Genomic DNA, 20,611 nt, shown 5'->3' with positions numbered 1-20,611 from the left:
CTCAAAGTGTTGGGATTACAGGTGTGAGCCACCATGCCCAGCCACCATAAATTTTTTTTAAAAGACAAAAATTATAATACAGTCTTATGGTGGAAAATTATTCAGCAGTGAGAGTGAATGAACTACATTATACAATATCAACATGGATTAATCTTAGCAATGTAAGGCTGAGTGACAAAAGGAAGTTTAGAAGACTGTAGTGTGAGCCGGGCGCGGTGGCTCAAGCCTGTAATCCCAGCACTTTGGGAGGCCGAGGCGGGTGGATCCCGAGGTCAAGAGATCGAGACCGTCCTGGTCAACATGGTGAAACCCCGTCTCTACTAAAAACTACAAAAAATTAGCTGGGCATGGTGGTGCGTGCCTGTAATCCCAGCTACTCAGGAGGCTGAGGCAGGAGAATTGCCTGAACCCAGGAGGCGGAGGTTGCGGTGAGCCGAGATCGAGCCATTGCACTCCAGCCTGGGTAACAAGAGTGAAACTCCGTCTCAAAAAAAAAAAAAAAAAAAAAAGAAGACTGTAGTGTGAAAAGATTTTTATAAAGTTCAAAAGCAAGAAAAACTAACCTAACGTTGTTTAAGGAGAGAGACATATATCTATATTAATATACAGTAAATCTATAAAGGAAAACAGGGAAAAAATAGGTAGCAGGATGGTGGTTAGCTCTGGGGGAAGCAAGAGCTTTTGGTGGAGAAGGACTCACCAAGGACATCAATTATTTTGGTAACTTTCCAGTTCTCAGGTATGTACATAGTTCTGTGCTCTTTAATCTAATGGGGTCTTGATGGTTTTGTCTACCAACATGTATGGACATTTTATATGACACAGCTGTTAAGTATTTGCTTATTATGTTTGTTACACCTTCTACGTCCCAGAGAGAAGACACAATTGTGACCAAGATAGTTATGATCTTTAATGTCAAATTAGTGGGAATAAGGAGTAAGACTTGAGAAAAGGGAATCAGAAGGGTACAGGGACCTAAGTAGGAGGAGGTGATGACAGCGATGACCTGCAGTGAGGAGAACACAGTGGAAATAATATCTCACATTTGTATAGTACTTTCTAGTTTATAGAAAACATTAAAAAACTATTATCTTAATTTGAAATGGAGGGAAAGGATGGATCCTAGAGACACTGCAAAGGAGGAATGAGTGAGACTTGGTGACTGATTATATAAAGTGATGGTGAGGAAAAATACCAGTGATCCAAAGGACCAAGAAGAGCAATTATCTTCTTCACTTTTGTAAATCGTTTGGTGTATGTACATGAAAAACCAGTTTTTTGCTTCTACTTTTTTTTGGTTTTGATATGGGGTTTCTCTCTGTGGCCTAGGGTGGAATGCAGTGGTGTGATCACGGTTCACTCTAGTGTCAAATATTGACAAATATATTGAAATAGATGGTTTTGACACTGTTGGGCTTTCATGTTCATCATGGTTCACATTTGCTTAGGGCAGAGATATTACAAGGAATCATTTGAATGAAAGAGACTTCTTTAATGTCAATATCTTTATCTTGGGTGGGTAGATTAGCATTCAGAATTTATGTTTTTACAAAATATGAGATTAAGGTATTTAAGGAACAGAAAAGGAATTGATTTGAGGAAGAAATATTCTTTTTTTTTTTTTTGAGACGGAGTTTCACTCATGTTACCCAGGCTGGAGTGCAATGGCGCGATCTCGGCTCACCGCAACCTCCGCCTCCTGGGTTCAGGCAATTCTCCTGCCTCAGCCTCCTGAGTAGCTGGGATTACAGGCACGCACCACCATGCCCAGCTAATTTTTTGTATTTTTAGTAGAGACGGGGTTTCACCATGTTGACCAGGATGGTCTCGATCTCTTGACCTCGTGATCCCCCCGCCTCGGCCTCCCAAAGTGCTGGGATTACAGGCTTGAGCCACCGCGTCCGGCCAGGAAGAAATATTCTAAAGCATCAATATGATTGAGATTAATATACCTGATCATATATTAAATTCATCCAATGAGTTTTCCAACCTCACTGTTTTTTTTGAGTCAAGGTCTGGTTCTGTCACCTACGCTGCTGTACAGTGGTTCAATCATTGCTCACCGAAGCCTTGAACTCCTGGGCTCAAGTGATCCTGCTGCCTCAGCCTCCCAAGTAACTGGGACTTCAGGCACATGCCACCATGCCTGCTAAAAAAACCTGTTTAAGAATATATTTCACAGGCCAGGCACAGTGGTTCACGCCTGTAATCCCCAGCTCTTTGGGAGGCCAAGACAGGCGGATGACCTGAGGTCAGGAGTTCAAGACTAGCCTGACCAAAATGGTGAAACCCTGTCTCTAAGTATATATATATGTGTGTGTGTGTGTGTGTGTGTGTGTGTGTGTGTGTGTGTGTATGTATATATATATATATCTCAAGAGACAAGGGTGTTGTTGTATTGCCCAGACTGGTCTCAAACTCCTTGGCTGAAGCAATCCTCCTTCCTTGGCCTCCAAAAGTGCTGGGATTATAGTCATGAGCCACAGTGGTGCCTGGTCTCTAATCTCAATCTGGCCAAGTTAGAGTTGTCTTCAAGAACCTCTTGGGCCATGTGCAGTGGTGCACGCCTATAATCCCAGCACTTTGGGAGGCTGAGGTGGGTGGATCACCTGAAGTCAGGAATTTGAGACCAGCCTGACTAACATGGTGAAACCCCATCTTCACTATGAGAAAAAAAAAAAATTAGCCAAGCATGGTGGTGCATGCCTGTAATTTCAGCTCCTCGGGAGGCTGAGGCAGGAGAATCGCTTGAATCCGGGAGGCAGAGGTTGCAGTGAGCCAAGATCATGCCATTGCACTCCAGCCTGGCAACAAAAGCGAAATGCCGTATCAAAAAAAGAACCTCTCATGCTTGGGCTTTTCCTCTCTACTTCTCCCGTGTTGGTGAGGTCAAATTCTCATCCCCGATGTTCTGTTGTTTCTCCTCAAGTGCGAGTCCTTTTTGTCCATGTACTTCTGAATCCGAGTGGTGGTTGATCTGTTTTGTTTGGCTAAATCTCACATACCATTTGGAGATTTGGAACCTAAACTGAATGGGTCAGTGGAAGCCTTGGAGAATTGATTGTACTTCAGTACATAACAATTTTCTTTTCTTTTCTTTTTTTGAGACAGAGTCTCGCTCCTGTCACCCAGGCTGGAGAGCAATGGCCTGATCACGGCTCACTGCAACCCCTGCCTCCTGGGTTCAAGCGATTTTCCTGTCTCAGCCTCCCAAGTAGCTGGGATTACAGGCGTGCGCCACCACGCCAAGCTAACTTTTCTATTATTAGTAGAGACAGGGTTTCACCATTTTGGCCAGGCTGGTCTCGACCTCCAGACCTCAGATGATCCACCTGCCTCGGCCTCCAATAATGCTGGGATTACAGGCATGAGCCACTGTGCCCAGCCCAAAACAATTTTCATATAATCTATTGACTTGCCTCCCCTAAGACAAAAGCTGTTCTTTTGAGGTAGCCTTGGTTCACGTTCCAAGTTCCATCTGCTTGTCCACTGGAGTTCAGAGGTCTTCCATGGCCAGCCCATTTTGCCATCCATGGGCTTTGGTGGAGCCTGTTCTCAGCTCAAGTCATCTCCAGAAACTGAACAACATGACTTTTCTAAATGCAAATAAGAATGAGTTAAAGAAACCTGTGCTGGTTAAGCCTTAAGATAACCGGTAGCCATTAAATTCAGGAATGACTACTTGGGACAGGCTTTTAAGAGAACTGTGATTATGTTTTTTTGGTAAAATTAAAACTTGACGGAAACTCAGGGAACATTTGGTCTCATCTAGATAATAAAAGCAAAGTCGTAATCTTTTTCTTGTTTAAATGACATGGGGGAGGCTGAGTTGGGTGAGAGTGAACTGGGAGGACACAGAGATCTGTGTTTGGTACACGAGAAAATGTGCTAGGCAATTGGAAACGATATTGATCATCGCTCTTTTAGCTACCTCTTATAAGTTGATTACTTTTTATGGAAATAGAATTTTGTCTAGACTATTGGATAAGCTCTAGGAAAAAAAGATGATTTCTCACATGAATGCTTGAGATCATCAATTTTCACTTATGCTTTTGATCAAATACTGTTTGGCGAATACATTCATAGGGTCCTCTAATTTTCCCAACCTTTTTTGTCTGTCCTAAGGAATACAGAGTGCCTTGACCACTCTGTGACCTGGCCAGTTGCATGTTTTTTTGCAGGCTTAAGCCAAGTCCTTGAACATTCCCAGGCTCTGATAAATGTGCTTAGGCTGTTGTCCAGAACACAGAAAGAAACTAGCCCCAGCTCTTACCCAAACTCTTTAAACCCTCGTATAAACTCCATAACCCACACCCCCTTACTGCAGACATAGCTAGGTGGAACATCTCTTTTGCTTGCTGTCTGTTGAGAGGATTCCTACAGCCCTCTTTGTATGTAAGTTCCCCTGATGAATGCTTTAGATGAATTACCCTGGTGTTTAGTGCTTCTCTCTTTGGAATGCCAGCTGGCTCCATCTCCAAATGCTTTGCAGGTAATCCTTTGTGGGAATTTTCCTGCTACAGCCTTTGGAGCTCCAGTTTTGGTTTTGACCTGGACAAAACAATATTGCAGGAATAGTTTAAGGTATTTTCCTTTCGTTATAGTGTCAGTTATAAGATTATTTTCTTATTACTATCTTATTTATTTTTTTAGAGGCAGGGTCATCCAGGCTGGAGTGCAGTGGTGGTGATTGTAGCTCACTGCAGCCTCGAACTCCTCGGCTTAAGTGATCTGCCCACCTCAGCCTCCCTAGTAGCTGGGACTACAGGTGCATACTACCAAATCTGGCTAATTTAAAATTTTTATTATAGAGATGGTGTTTCCCTATGTTGCCCAGGCTGGTCTCAAACTTCAGGCCTCAAGGGATCCTCCTTCCTTGGCCTCTCAAAGTGTTGGGATTACAGGTGTGAGCCACTATGCCTGGCCTTTTATTACTATTACAATTATGTTTCAACCACCTAGTAAATTTGCAAGGGTTGTTTTATTAGGCAAACAAATGAAAATCTTCCCTGTAAATTTAAGGGAGAAATGTTGAGGAAGGAGTTCATGTCATTTGAGGATAATTGGCTGCACAGTTACTTTTTTTTTTTTTTTTTTTTGAGATGGACTCTCTCTGTCACCCAGGCTGGAGAGCAGTGGCACGATCTCGGCTCACTGCAACTTCTACCTCCTGGGTTCAAGTGATTCTCCTGCCTCAGCCTCCTGAGTAGCTGGGATTACAGGCATGTGCCACCACGCCTGGCTAATTTTTAAAAATATTTTTATCAGAAATGGGGTTTCACCATGTTGGTCGAGCTGGTCTTGAACTCCTGACCTCAGGTGATCCACCTGCCTCAGCCTCCCAAAGTGGTGAGATTACAGGCGTGAGCCACCTTGCCTGGTCTGCACAGTTACCCTTTTGCAGGGGAAAGCATGTGTTTGTGATGGACATAGCAGCTGTTAACATGCCCCCACTATCAGAGGGTATACCAAACCTGCAAATTCTTTGTTTCGGCAGCAAAATGTATCATCAAAAATTCAAGAGTGGACAGAAGTTTCTGATTTTGATGTAGTAGTCCAATGTGTCCTTTTTTTCCTCTTGCTGCCTGTGTTTTTGGTGTCATATCCAAGAAATCATTGCCAAATCCAGCGTCATGAAGATTTCTCCCTGTATTTTTTTTTTTTTTTTTGGAAACAGAGTCTTGCTCTGTTGCCCAAGCTGAGTGCAGAGGCATGATCAGAGCTCACTGCACCCTCTGCCTCCTGGGCTCAAGCAATCTTCCCACCTCAGCCTCCCTAGTAGCTGGGACTACAGGTGCATGCCACCATGCCTGGCTAACTTTTGTATTTTTTGTATAGATGGGGTCTTGCCACGTTCCCCAGGCAGGTCTCAAACTCCTGGGCTCAAGCGATCTACCCGCTGTGGCTTCCCAAAATGCTGGGACTACAGGTGTGAGCCACCACACCCAGTCGTCTCCCTGTATTTTTTTCTAGGAGTTTTATAGTTTTAGTTCTTACCTTTGGGTTTTTTATCTATTTTGAGTTAATTTTTGCATATGGTGTAACATAAAGGTCTAACTTCATTCTTTTGCAGGTGGATATTCAGTTTTCCCAGTACCATTTGTTGAAAAGATTGTCCTTTCCCCATTGAATGGTCTTGGCACCCTTGTCGAAAACCATTTGACCATATATGCAAGGGTTTATTTCTGTGTTATCTATTCCATTCCATTGATCTAGATATCTGTCTTTATGTCAGTAACACACTGGTTTGATTATCATAGATTTGTAGTAAGTTTTGAAATCAGGAAGTGAGGGATTGCCAACTTTGTTGTTCTTTTCAAGACTGTTTTTGCTATTTGGGGTCCTTTGATATTCCAAATGAATATTAGAGTAGATTTTTAAAATGTATGTTAAAAAAACTGCTGTTGGGATTTTGATAGGGAGTGCATTAACGTCATAGATCACTTTGGGTGGTATTAATATCTTTACCATCTCAAGTATTCCAATTCATGAATATGGAGTATTTTCTGTTTATTTGTATCTTTTTTTTTTTTTTTGAAATGGAGCATGGTGGTGCGATGACTCACTACAGCCTCCGTCTCCCAGGTTCAAGCAATTCTCCTGCCTCAGCCTCCTGTGTAGTTGGGAGTATAGGCACACACCACCATGCCCAGATAATTTTTTGTATTTTTAGTAGAGACAGGATTTTGCCATATTGTCTAGGCTGGTCTCAAACTCCTGACCTCAGGTGATCCACCTGTCTTGGCTTCCCAAAGTGCTGGGATTATAGGTGTGAGCCACCACGCTTGGCCTGAACCACCATGCCTGGCTTTTTTTTTTTTTTTTTTTTTTTTGATACGGTCTCCTCTGTTGCCCAGGCCGGGGTACAGTGGCACAATCATAGCACACTGCAGCCTTGAACTCCTGGGCTCAAGGGATCCGCCTGCCTCAGCTTCCCTAGCAGCTGAGACCACAGGTGCGAGCCACTGTATCTGTCCCAACTTTTGTGTCTTTTAAAATTTCTTTCTGCAACATTTTGTAGTTTTTAGTGTACAAGTATTTTGCTGCCTTGATTAAGGTTATTCCTTAGTATGTAATTCTTTTTGATGCTATTGTAAATAGAATTTTAAAAAATTTCCTTTTTGGATCATTCATCAGTAATGTATAGAAACGGAATTGATTTTTGTGTGTTGCTTTTGTATCCTGCAACTTTGTAGAATTTGCATATTAATCTAACAGGTTTGTGTGTGTGTGTGTGTGTGTGTGTGTGTATGTGTGTGTATAATTTTTAAGGTTTTCTACATGTAAGATAATCTCATCCATGGACAGAGATCATTATTTCTTTCCAGTTGGATGCCTTTTTTTTTTTCTTGATTGATGGCTATGGCTAGAACTTCCAATAAAATGTTGAGTAGAAGTGGTGAAAGTGGGAATGCATAGACCACTCTATGAGGTTGCAGTGAGCCGAGATCGTGCTACTGCCCTCCAGTCTGCACAACAGAGTGAGACTCTGTCTCAAAACAAACAAACAAACAAACAAAAAACAAAAGAGCACCTGTTAGAGTCCTATAGCTGATTATGAAACCACCCTTTAAAAAGCATTAAAATAAGGAAACAATTGTCTGTGGATGACAAAAAGTCTTAGGGCAGCCATATTTAAAGACACAATTGACAAGGAAATTTGCTACCTCGGTGGCACACAATAATTTAAGATAACAATTATAATTATTACTAATAACATATATAAGTTATGTCAGAATTATAGGAGTTTCACATAATTTTGGAACACATGCCAATAACACATTTATACAAATACAGCCCCAAGAAAGTCAGATATTACCTTGCATTAGTGTACTTTTGATGTCAAACTCAGTTCTTAATAAAACCTTATAAACAAATCTATACAATCTTAAAACCTTATAAACAAATCTATACAATCTTAATCAGTTTGAACATAAGGTAATATTCTTATAAACCTTTTATAATCCTTTACGATTTTCTGTTATGGAGCAGAACAAAGCTGTTAGAGTTGTATGCATGCTCACTTGAGGCATTTTTCCCTTCCCAGTCCAGGGTTGTACTTTTATTCCAATGCTCAATTTATGGATAAACTGAATAATACCCCTATAATTTTAGCTAGTATGTTCACATACAGATTTTCTTTTTCAAGATTAATCTGTCATAAACCTTCCAAAACTTGTTTAAACCTTCAGCTTTATCCTATCCAACTTAAAACAATCATTTAGCCCTCTAAACTTGGGCAAAAAAATAAAAAATCCACATTCCCATGCCTTCTCATAATCTTTTAGCAAAAACACATTCTGCTTTCTTTATACTCCTTGCATGAAAATTGTTTTTTCAGTAGTCTCAAGTACATGTTTTACTGTTAACTCTTAGCAACTTTTACTTTTGGTGAAAAACCTGTTAAGTAAATGATTTTAATAATGTACTAGGTGTAGTGCCTGGGACACCAGACAGAAGTGCAGATAAGGTCTGACTCTCCATGGCTAACTCTGTATGTTCCCAGGCTTTACCTAGTTTTAGAGCAGGAAAGTTGTACAGTTAAGAGTAATAGTAGTGGTTTATGTACAGATAAGAGTACTAATAGTTTTAGTATTAGGCCTAATAACCTTTAAAATTGTATAATATTTCTCTCATAAATTCCCTTTCAGGAATCTTTTTAATGGCTCGCACAGACTGTTTATGACATCCCTGGACTTTCTGACTTGTCCTAAGCATCCCTCTTTTTAAGCAACTGGTTATTTTACTTTAGGACAAGAATTTACCATAAGAGATCTTTTTCTTTTTTTTTTTTTCCAATTTATTTATTTTATTGCGTTTTAGGTTTTGGGGTACATGTGAAGAACATGCACGATTGTTGCATAGGTACACACGTGGCAGTGTGATTTGCTGCCTTCCTCCCCATCACCTACATCTGGCATCTCTCCCCTTGCTATAAGAGATCTTTTTCATACAAAATCTCTTTTCTTTATATTCTTCCTCACAAAAATACCTCTTTACCTTTACAACCTTTAATAAAACAAGTCATCTTCCCTCTGTTAGAAAGTAAAGGTTTGTACTGTATGTGGCTGTGTGGGTCCTGTGAAGGGGGAGCACATAAGAGGTTATCTATGTATGGTAGAAGTTATCCCTGCTCTAGAGTAGAGACTGCTCAGTTAGATTTTTGCTAAGGCTTGTCCGAATAAGTGTGGGCTGTGTCTAAACCTCTAGGAAGGACTGTTTAGGATGAAATTATTGGTTAAGGATTTAGGTAGCTTTCCCAGGAGAAATAGGACTAGAGCAGGAGTGTCCAATCTTTTGGCTTCCCTAGGCCACACTGGAAGGAGAATTGTTTTGGGCCACACATAAAATATACTAACACTAATGATAGCTGATGAACTAATATACATATATATATGTGTGTGTGTATATATATATAATGTTTTTTATTATTTATTTATTTATTTTTTGAGACGGAGTTTCGCTCTCGTTACCCAGGCTGGAGTGTAATGGCGCGATCTCGGCTCACCGCAACCTCCACCTCCTGGGTTCAGGCAATTCTCCTGCCTCAGCCTCCTGAGTAGCTGAGATTACAGGCACATGCCACCATGCCCAGCTAATTTTTTGTATTTTTTTAGTAGAGACGGGGTTTCACCATGTTGACTAGGATGGTCTTGATCTCTTGACCTCGTGATCCACCCGCCTCGGCCTCCCAAAGTGCTGGGATTACAGGCTTGAGCCACCGCGCCCAGCCAATGTTTTTTAAAAGTTTGCAAATTTGTGTAAGGCCACATTCAAAGCTGTCCGGGGCTGCCTATGGCCCATGGGCTATGGGTTGTACAAGCTTGGGCTACAGAGAAAGATGAATTCAAAGGTTGGGTAAATACTAAGTAAGCACCCATGTTGGAAAGTATAGTTTTTGAGCAAAGGGGTGTGAATCTTTTCTTTTGGAGGGAGGAGGTGCCATTTGCTCCCATTACCTGACTGGATTTGGAGGAGAGCTGCTCAGAGGAGCTTGGCACAGAGTGGGCAAGTCTTGAACCCAAAAGGACATTTTATAATTTTACTTGCTGTCTCCAGAATTGCCCTTGGGTTTGTTCTGTTTATGACAAGGTCTGATTTGGAAGCCAGCCAGAGTGGAGAGCCCTTTCAGCTCAAGGCCATCAAAGGGATCTTGTTCCAGGGGCCCTTCAGCCCTCAGTGTTGTCCCATTCCAGTGACCGGGCTTGTGGCAGAGGGAGCAAGCCATATGGGGCTTTTTCCCATTTATCCCATTGGGGAAGTTTGCTTTCTAGTGGCCTGGCTCACCACACCATGGCAGTTACCTGGGAGAGTATTCTGAGGGCAACCTGGAGGGGGCTGGAGAGCTTGTAAATCAGCCAATAGCTGAGCCTGCCTCTTGTCCCTGTTTTTTTACTTTTTCTTAGCCCTGTCTTCCTTTTTCTACAGTCAGTTATGAAAGACTGAGGAGGCTAATTTGAGGATTCCCTGCAAAAGGGGACTTTTGTCATTTTCTCTCAGTTCATTTTTAGTCCAAACAGTATTACAAGGGAAAACTAGTTTTTTTGTTGTTGTTGTTTTGTTTTTTGTTTGTTTGTTTTTTTTTAACATTTGCAGGAATCAAACTTTTCCAAGTTTTTGGAGATGAATCTGAGGGACATGTCCTGTGGTATAAAATGCAATTACCCATCTGCAAAGAGAGAACAGAGAAGAAAAAAAGGAAAAAAGGAAAAAGAAGGCATCCCCTTTTACTTTCCTTTTATCTTTAATAGGGCAATCCCCATTCATCCTTAAGGTTCTGGAATGAACTGGTCTCACTGTCAACCCTGAAGCTTGGTCCTGTATCATCACAATTACCCAGTTGAGAACGGAGGAGATACTAGAAAGAACAGTGGGCCTCCTGTTCATCCTTGGGGTTCTGAAATGAACAAGTCTTATTGTGTACCCCTAAATTTGCCTGCATCTGTGTTCTAATGATAATCTGTTATCCTGGGACCGAACTTCATCTTTGTCCTTTGGGTCTCTTATACCTGCAGCCTTAGGCTGCCGTATATCCTTATCTCCATAACTTTATAGTGACTGTCACTTGGAGCATTCTAGCAACAAAATGCTGATCCCTTTTCTCAGATTCCTATTTCCCATATTCTTTAAGTAGTAAGAAGCATATATATATATATATATATATATATATATATATATATATATACACATTTAGCTAACTGCTTAAAGGGGGCTGGACTTTCCTCCCTTCTAATATGACCTTGAGGGTCTTGATGCATATTGAGAAGGTCATGAAAGTGATTAGAGAAATGGAGGTTACAGGAGGAAGTGGGAGGAAATGAGAGGAATGCTCATGGAAAGCCTTTATATGTTGATAAAAACAGCAGCCCTTGGATTCCTGAGGGCAACATTTATTTGCCCTCTTGACATAAAGCAGTAACCTCCAGAAGACTTGGGGCTTGGAGTAAGAACTCACAAATGGCGGAGAAAGAATTTCCCCTCCTCCCGAAGCGGTGCAAACTCAAAAAAAGCAGGTACATGAGATCCTTAAAGGACCACAGAGTGAGGTCCTATGCAGACAAATTACTTCAAGAGCCACTGGAAATCTTGGCCCTGGGCACAACAGGAATGAGAAGCATGTGGTAAGTCATAAAGAGCTGGCAGAACTTCAGTTCCAATTAGTTTGTGTCCTGGAAGTGTGCCAGCAGTCAGGAGAACAGTTTGAGGTCATCTGAGATGGTAGGGTAAGAACAAGTATAAATCTGATGGGACATCCTCAAGGGAGTCCATGTCTTTCTACCATGCAGATGCAGCAAGAGCTGTGGGTGCATGAATAATGCGGAGTGTGTGTTTAAGAAGTCACATGGCATGTGAAGTGAAAGCAAAGAGGCAGATAAATCCCTCAAAGTATAATGGGATTATTTCAGAAAACATGAAGGGTTATGAGTTTGTGAAACTCTTCGATCTTTTGTCAATTAGTCAGATTTATATCTGAGTTAGCAGAGGTCTCCTTTCTTTCTTTCTTTTCTCTCTCTCTCTCTTTCTTTCTTTCCTTCTTTCTTTCTTCTTTCTCTCTCTTTCTGTCCTTCCTTCCTTCCTTCCTTCCTTCCTTCCTCCCTTCCTCCCTTTCTCTCTTTCTTTCTCTCTCTCTCTTTCTTTTCTTTCTCTCACTCTGTCGTCCAGGCTGGAGTGTGGTGGCCCAATCTCGGCTCACTGCAATCTTTGCCACCTCAGTTCAAGTGATTCTCCTGCCTCAGCCTCCTGAGTAGCTGAGACTACTGGCACATGCCACCACACCTGGCTAATTTTTTGTATTTTTGGTAGAGACAGGATCGTCTTGATCTCCTGACCTCGTGATCCACTTGCGTCGGCCTCCTGAAGTGCTGAGATTACAGGTGTGAGCCACCATGTCCAGCTGGTCCTTTTTCATCTGAGTTTCATTCCTATAAAAGGGAGAGGAAGAGGAGAGAAATAGAGACATTTCTAGCACGGCCACTTTACTGTAGGCTGTGTCTAGGACATTTTCAAGGGCCCACAAAAGTTTCTTTTGGGTCTCAAACATTATTTTCTCCAGATTATAAGGATGATAGCAAAATAAAAAAACACTGATTTGAGTGTAATTAGAATATATCGACTTCATTAGTTGATGAAATTCCTTCTTAAACGTTATTGCATTTAAAAATAAATTATAGATCAGTTACTATTACCTGAAACAAATTCCTGATCCTGTAAGATGGAAAGTGTTAAGTAATTATGTTAAAATGAATTATTGATAGCCAAACAACTTTCAGAGTGAATTAGTCGTAGCTATATTTTAAAAATATTTTGTTTTTGTTTATTAAAAACTATCACAGTTTTATCTATGAGGCATGAGGATTTTCAGCTGTTTCGGCATGGCAGGGATGTAATCCATGTGGGTAGAAATCTAGCCAGGCTGGAGCAAAGAGAAGGGATTCCATTGACCCAGTCTTTTTTTGGCCATAGTCTGTTGCCATGTAAATCAGAAACCTAAGAAAAACAGATTAAGTGATTTCCTTGTGAGGTTTAACCACAAATCTCTGCTGCTGTCAAGAGCTGTGTGAAGGCTTTGCTTACTCAAATCTCGAAAGTAAGATATTTTACTTCCCTCAAACAGAAACACTCCCAGGGCTAAAACATTCACTTCCTTTAGTCATGCTTGGACCCAGGGCCCCTGGGGATGGAAGAACTGCAGGGTCAGGGAGAGAATATTGATACCCTATTACCTTTGCAAAATTGGGAGCAGAAGGGATATGTGCAGGAGGGAAATGCAAGATAACTGCAGACTGAATTATAAAGAAAGCAAGTCGTTTTGCTGCTCACCAGCCTCCTCCTCCTGCACTCACCCACCTCAATGTCCTGCCCTGGTCCTTGAGGAAGCAAATATGAATTTGAACAGAGAAAGTACCTTTCCATCTGGTCAAAGGGTTTTTTGAAGGACACGCTGCAGCTGCAAAGTGTCTTAACGACCTCTTTCTTTGAGTGACTATAGAGTTTTTCTCACTGAGAAATCTTGTCCTCTAAAAGCAGAGACTATGAAACACCTCAGTGTTTAAAATTATAATGTAAGAGGGCAGGTGTGCTGGCCTTTGAGGGGCCGAGGTGGGAGGATGACTTGAGGCAAGAACTTCGAGACCAGTCTGGGAACAAAGCAAAACCCCATCTCTAAAAAAAATTATATCATAAAAATGAATATCCTACTCTTGCCTCTGAGTCATTTTGACACAGAAGCAGCCTCATTATATAACCCAGGTGCAGAACTTTAGATAGGGGTTGCTGGAACCATTTCACATCTAAACTGTGCTTTCTAATGAAACAAGACCTTGGGTCCATTTTGCAATCCAGACCTGGAGTCGATCTCTTTTCACAGAGCCTCACTTTTCTTGGAGCCTGTCAAGAAAACACTTCATCTCCACATCCGATAATAATTCTCTTTCCTTTGATCAGATGACCCCTGGGTCCCCTGGTATGCAATATTCATCATAGTAATAGGACAAAAGACCTGACTGTGTTGGACCTCAGGTTTTATTTCGTTGCCTCAGGCTGATTAGGAAACCTTTTGGCTTCAGCCTCTCCCTGTGGGGTTTTCTGTCCCTCACCCCTCAGAGGACTTGTATAGGATGCCAGCTGGCCCGGAGGCCTTTGCCACATTGATGCAAGGCTGAGAGTCAAGATCTGTCATGACAAGTCAAGGGAATGTGTAAAATGGCACACTGGAACTCAGAAGCAGCTGGTCCTGCTGTCCTGCTAGGTGTACCCCCAGCCACCAGAGGACCCAAATGGTCTGCTCTGGAGTTTCTCCAGCAATCATTGAAACTTGGCTCCTGTCTTAGAGTCAGTCTTTGGTTAGGCTCACAAAGCTTCTGCCAATTCCCTGGGCTGCCTCAAAAACTCTCGCTTACCACTGACAGTAGGAAAACAACACCCAGAACAGACCGTGCCTTAGTGATCAGAATATAGATGTGATTTGATTGCCTCATAAGAAGACTCAGCTATGGGTACTTTTTGAATAATAAAATTTATTAAGAATTCCCCTGGATTAATTGGTCTTTCTGATCTTATGATCAAGTAAGCTTGGAAAACACTGATTTACACAAGTGATCCACTCTCAAGAAAACAAATTAAAATGCAGGCAGTATAATTACTTCCTGCTTTAAAGGATGTAGCTAAGAATCCTTTTGTGAAGTAAATTTCTCCAAATAAGAGTGAAAAAAATAAGTGTTTTTTATTTACTAAGTTTAAGTTAGCATTTTTTCTTGCCCTGAATTTTTTTTTTTTTTTCGAGATGGAGTTTCACTCTTGTTGCCCAGGATAGAGTGCAGTGGTGTGATCTCAGCTCACTGCAACCTCCACCTCCCGGGTTCAAGTGATTCTTCTGTGTCAGCCTCCTGAGTAGCTGGGATTACAAGTGCCCACCACTATGCCCAGCTACATTTTTGGTGTTTTTAGTAGAGATGGGGTTTCACTGTATTGGCCAGGATGGTCTCAATCTCTTTATCTCATGATCTGACCACCTTGGCCTCCCAAAGAGCTGGGATTATAGGCGTAAGCCACCACACCCGACCTTGCCCTGGATTTTTGAGGTTCACTGTTCTTGCGAACCACAGTTACCAGTTTCTATTCCTTTACTATCTATACCTCCCTATCTTTCATTCATTCCCTCTTTCTACCCAGATATACACACATACCACACAACCTGAATATTTCAGAGCAACCTCGATTCCAAGCATTCATTCACTGTTCTCATAAAAATGCTTGTACTTGTCAGTCCTAAGAAGAGTCATCGTACATAATATATTTGTCAGCAATGAAAACACATCCCCAGCATATGGCTAAGCTAATCCCTAATATTTTGTACCTGGAACATTATCTGGCTAATCAAAGACATTTTTCAGACAAAGCAATTTGTCTGAAGGACAGACTCCCCCCCTGCCCTGGCCATCCAATCCCTGCACCATACTCTGTCCCCCATGCACTCCTTCACTCCCTGGGTGGCTGCAGTGACATTCTCTGTCTTGGTGATGTCCAGGGTCACCGTCTCCAGCCTGTCTGAATTCTGGCCCCTCAGCTGCTTGACCTCCTTCTCCATCAGACACATAGCCAGCACCCTCAAGCCTTGCGTATCCAGCTCTCTGGCCAGCAGGTTCCCGAAGCCTGAGTCACAGCCCATGAAGAAGTAGTTATCTCAGGGGAGGCTGACCGCCTGCGTGTCTCACTACTGGCACAGAAGGTAGTGCAGGCCCACGAGGGCTGTCAGGGAGAGTCCCATGGTAAGGGTCTCTCCTTCACTTTGAGAAAGAAGGAAAATCTTCTAAACCTTAAAAAGTATGTTCTCTGACCACAATCGAATTGAAAACTGTGCCAGCACGGCATAGTTTTAGTACCTATAGTTTTGCAGTTTTGATATTTGACAGGGAAAGCTCCTCTTACTCTTTTTCAGAATTTATTATTCTTGCCTTGGAGTTTTTGTAAGTTCTGTAGGTGAACTTACAAAGAACTGTTTTGTGTAAAAGGCTTCTTCTCCATTTGTATTATTTCCTTAGTATAAATTTCAAGGAGTAAAATTATAAATTTAAAGGGTAAAAATTTTAAGGCCTCTGGAGATTGTTGCCAAATTATCTTCTTTTTTAAAAAAAAATATATATATATATATATATATTTTATGGCATTTCAGGTTCTGGGGTACATGTGAAGAACATGCAGGATTGTTACATAGGTACATACATGGCAATAAATTATCTTCTTAAGGAATTATGTTAATTGACACTCCTACAGTTTTTCTATCCTTTATCCCAGCATGAAGTATTTTCATGAAGTATTTTCATTTCATTATATATATTCATTCATTCATTCATTTCATTCTCTCTCTCTCTCTCTCTCTCTCTATATATATATATATATATATATATATGTATATGCAGATATATATATAGTGCCAGTGCCGTGGTGCAATCTCGGCTCAATGCAACCTTTACCTCCCAAATTCAAGTGATTTTCTTGTCTCAGTCTCCTGCATAGCTGGGATTACAGGCATGCACCACCATGCCTGGCTAATTTTTGTATTTTTAGTAGAGACGGGGCTTCACCATGTTGGCCATCCTGGTCTCTAACTCCTGACCTCACATGATCTGCCCTCCTTGGCCTCCCAAAGTGCTGGTATTACAGGTGTGAGCTACGGCACCAGGTCCTATTTTAATATATTTTTAAGAGACAGGGTCTCACTCTGTCACCCAGACTGGAGTACAGTAGCAGACTAGGGAATAAGTGCTGCTGATTGGCTAGGGATAAAGTGACGGGGGCGTGGAGAATGGTCTTCATGCACTGAGTCCACCTCTGGGGGTGGGGCCACAGGACCAGGTGATCATGAGCCATGAGTCCAGGTAGTGTCAGTCAGTTGCCTGAATGCAAAAATCTGAAATACATCTAAAAAGACAAATCTTAGGTTCTGCTACAGTGATGTTATCTATAGGAGCAATTGGGGAAATAAAAAATCTTGTAACTTGAACAGTAAGGAATTACAGAAATTTCACATATATTCTACAGTTGATTTTCTTTTTTTTTTTGGAGATTGATTCTCACTCTGTTGCCCAGGCTGCCCAGGCTGGAGTGCAGTGGAGTGATATCAGCTCGCTGCAACCTCCACCTCCTGGGTTCAAGAGATTCTTGTGCCTCAGCCTCCTGTGTAACTGGGACTATAGGTATGAGCCACCATGCCAGGCTAATTTTTATATTTTTAGTACAGATGGGGTTTTACCATGTTGGCCAGGCTGGTCTCAAACTCCTGACCTCAGGTGACCTGCCTGCCTCAGCCTCCCAAAGTGCTGTGATTACAAGCATGAGCCACTGCACCTGGCCTGATTTTGTTTTTTGTCTGGCCTGATTTTTTTCTAACACAAAATATATTCTATTTTCATATTCTGCAGCATACCCCTTTTATTCAAGATAGTTTATCAGTCTATGCACATTAATACATGTAGGTCTTGTACTTTTTAGCTGATGTATAATGGCCCATTAAATTTATGCCTTTTTAGACTAGTAAACCTTTGTTTTCCATTTTTCATTACTAAAAACAATGCTACAATCAATATTCTTCTAAATACCTCATTGTACATTTATATAAGTGATTAATACATACCCAGAAATCAAATTTCTGATCACATTAAAAATATGTATTTATTTTAAAATATTAATTTAAAAATTTTAATTAAAAGTACATACATATGGTTAAAAAAAAAAAGGCTTCAATAAAAGGGGTATGCAATGAAATATAAGTCTTGGCCGGGCACAGTGACTCACACCTGTAATCCCAGAACTTTTGGAGGCTAAGGTAGGTGAATGCTTGAGTTCAGGAGTTTGAGATCAGCCTGGGTGAAATGGCAAAATCATGTCTCTACAAAAAATTAAAAAAAAAATTAGCTAGGCGTAGTGTTGAATACCTATAGTCCCAGCTACTCAGGAGGCCAAGATGGTAGCATGGCTTGAGACCCGGAGGTTGAGGCTATAGTGAGTCATGTTCACGCCACTGCACTCCAACTTGGACAACAAAGTGAGACTTTGTCTCAAAAAATAAAGATATGTAAGTCCCTCTCCCTCAGGACTGCCTCCTGTTTTCCTGTTTTCTTCCCTAGAGACAAGCAATATTGCTGGTTTATGGGGTATTTTTTCTAGAGCTATTCAGTGTCCCCTTTTAACGTGAATATTGCTTTATGATACATTCTATTATGTACTTTGCTTTTTTATATTGAAGCAATCTCAAATATATAGAAAATTTGCAAAAAATCATAACATTTTTTTTTGAAATAAAGTCCAAGTTGCTAACATGATGTCCTAACACATTTGAATACTTTTGTTGTATTTCCTATTAATAAGGACATTCTTTTACAGAGCCACAATATAGCCATCAACATCAGGAAACTGATGTTGTTACATTTCTACTATCTAATCTTAGATCCTATTTATGTTTAACCAATTCACCAGATACTGTTGTTTGTAGTCAAAGATTCAGTTATGAACCATATGTGGCCGTTGGTTGTCATGTCTCTTAGCGTCTTTCAGTCTGGAACAATTCTTCAGTCTTTCCTTGACTTTCATGCCTGTTATCATTAATACTGAATGTCAACTTCATTAGATTGAAAGATCCAAAGTATTGATCCTGGGTGTGTCTGTGAGGGTGTTGCCAAAGGAGATTAGAGTCAGTGGGCTGGGAAAGGCAGACCCACCTTTAATCTGGGTGGGCACCATCTAATCACCCTAATTCTGCAAGGGTGGCTAGAATATAAAGCAGGCAGAAAAACGTTAAACGATTAGACTGGCCTAGCTTCCTAGCCTGCATCTTTCTCTGATACTGAATGCTTCCCGCCCTCAAACACCAGACTCCAAGTTCTTTAGTTTTGGGACTCAGACTGGCTCTCATCTCTCCTCAGCTTGCAGACGGCCTATTGTAGGACCTTGTGATCATGTGAGTTAATACAACTTGCCTTTATATATATGCACATATATATCCTATATACATATATCCTATTAGTTCTGTCCCTCTAGAGAACTCTGACTAATACAATAACCTAATCACTTTTTAAAAAATTTGTACAAATTCATGGGATTACATGCATAGATTGTATATTGGTTAAGTCAAGGCTTTCAAGGTATCTATCACCCAAATAATGTGCATTGTACCCATTAACTTTCTTTCTCAACATCTACCACCTCTCATCCCATCTCCCTTCGGAGTCTCTATTCTATTGTCTATGTCCATGTGTACACATTTTTTAGCACCTGTGTATGAGTGAGAAGACTCAGCTTTTGCCTACTTTTAAATGGGGTTGTTTTTGTTTTGTTTGAGTTGTTTGAGTTTCTTATATATTTTGGACATTAGTAATGTCAGATGAATAGTTCACAAATATTTTCTCCCATTTTACAGTTTCTTTCCTCCATTTTGTTGATTGTTTCTTTTGCCGTGCAGAAGCATTCTAGTTTTATGAAGTCCTATTTGTCTATTTTTTTTGTTGCCTGTGTTTTGATGCATGACCCAAACATGTTCGAAGTTTACAAACCAGCTTATGTTGTAGAATGTCCCTCAATTTGGCCTTACCTGATATTTCCTGTGGTTAAATTCAGCAGGAATATCACACAAGTGAGGCTTTATTCTTCTTATGAGATACTCTCTGGTGGTATATAATTTCAGCTTGTTCGATTACTGACAATGCTCACTTTCCTCACTTGATTTAGGGGTGTCTTCTAGGCATCTCTACTATAATTTCCTTTGGTAACTAGTAGAATTTTTTAGGGAGGTAACTATGAAAATATGTAAATATTGTATTACCCATTAACAAATTAATTAATATCAATGTTTTAGTCAGTTAGGGTTACCATAAAAAACCATAGATGTTCGTGACCTGTAGAGTAGCATCTGGTTGGTGGTGCCCGTCTCATACCACCCAGGGACAAAGCAACTCCTTGTTTATTCCAACTTGGCTTTTGGTCTGTGCCCATGTTTAGTTCATGCCTTGAACACATGGAAGAAAAAAAAAACCATTGAGTGGGTGACTTAAACAACAAAAATTAAGTTTCTCACAGTTCTGGAATCTTGAAAGTTCAAGATCAAAGTCCAGCATGGTTTGGTTTCTGGTGAGGGCTCTCTTCCTTGCTTGTAGATGGCAGTCTTTTTGATGTGTCCTCACATGGCAGAGAGAGAGAGAGAGAGAGAGAGAGACAGAGAGACAGAGAGAGAGAGAAGTCTCTTTATTTTTTTATAAAGCTCCACTTTTATGACTTCATTTAACCTTAATTATTTCATAAAGGTCCTATCTCTAAATACATATCTACAAACACATTGGGAGTTAGGCTTTCAACATATGACTTGTGGGACAATACAATAGTATGGACTCATACATTAGTATGGACTCATATCTTTATGATAATAACCAATCAAATAAGATATGAAGTCCATACTAATGAATATTTTAATAATTATTAAATACTATTTGAATAATTATTTTGATGCTCAAATTGTCACTTGTTTAGCTGGTGGTACCCTTTTCAAACCAGCTTGGCTCATCTTGTATTTTCCATGCATCAGCCCTGAAGTCAGCCATCTCTCCAAGGAGATTGTTTCCTT

General features: G+C 40.8%; 1 non-coding gene across 1 annotated transcript; it reads left to right on the top strand.

Annotated features, from left to right (window-relative positions):
* Nucleotides 1-19,879: 19,879 nt before the first annotated feature.
* Nucleotides 19,880-20,012, top strand: LOC116528056. Its single transcript, XR_004258835.1, has one exon. It is a non-coding gene; the product is annotated as a small nucleolar RNA SNORA48 (small nucleolar RNA).
* Nucleotides 20,013-20,611: the final 599 nt, after the last annotated feature.

Source organism: Sapajus apella, unplaced genomic scaffold (assembly GCF_009761245.1).
Source record: "Sapajus apella isolate SASKATOON/1434 unplaced genomic scaffold, GSC_monkey_1.0 scaffold2, whole genome shotgun sequence".
NCBI lineage: Eukaryota > Metazoa > Chordata > Mammalia > Primates > Cebidae > Sapajus > Sapajus apella.
This window is presented reverse-complemented; position numbering and strand designations above follow the sequence as displayed.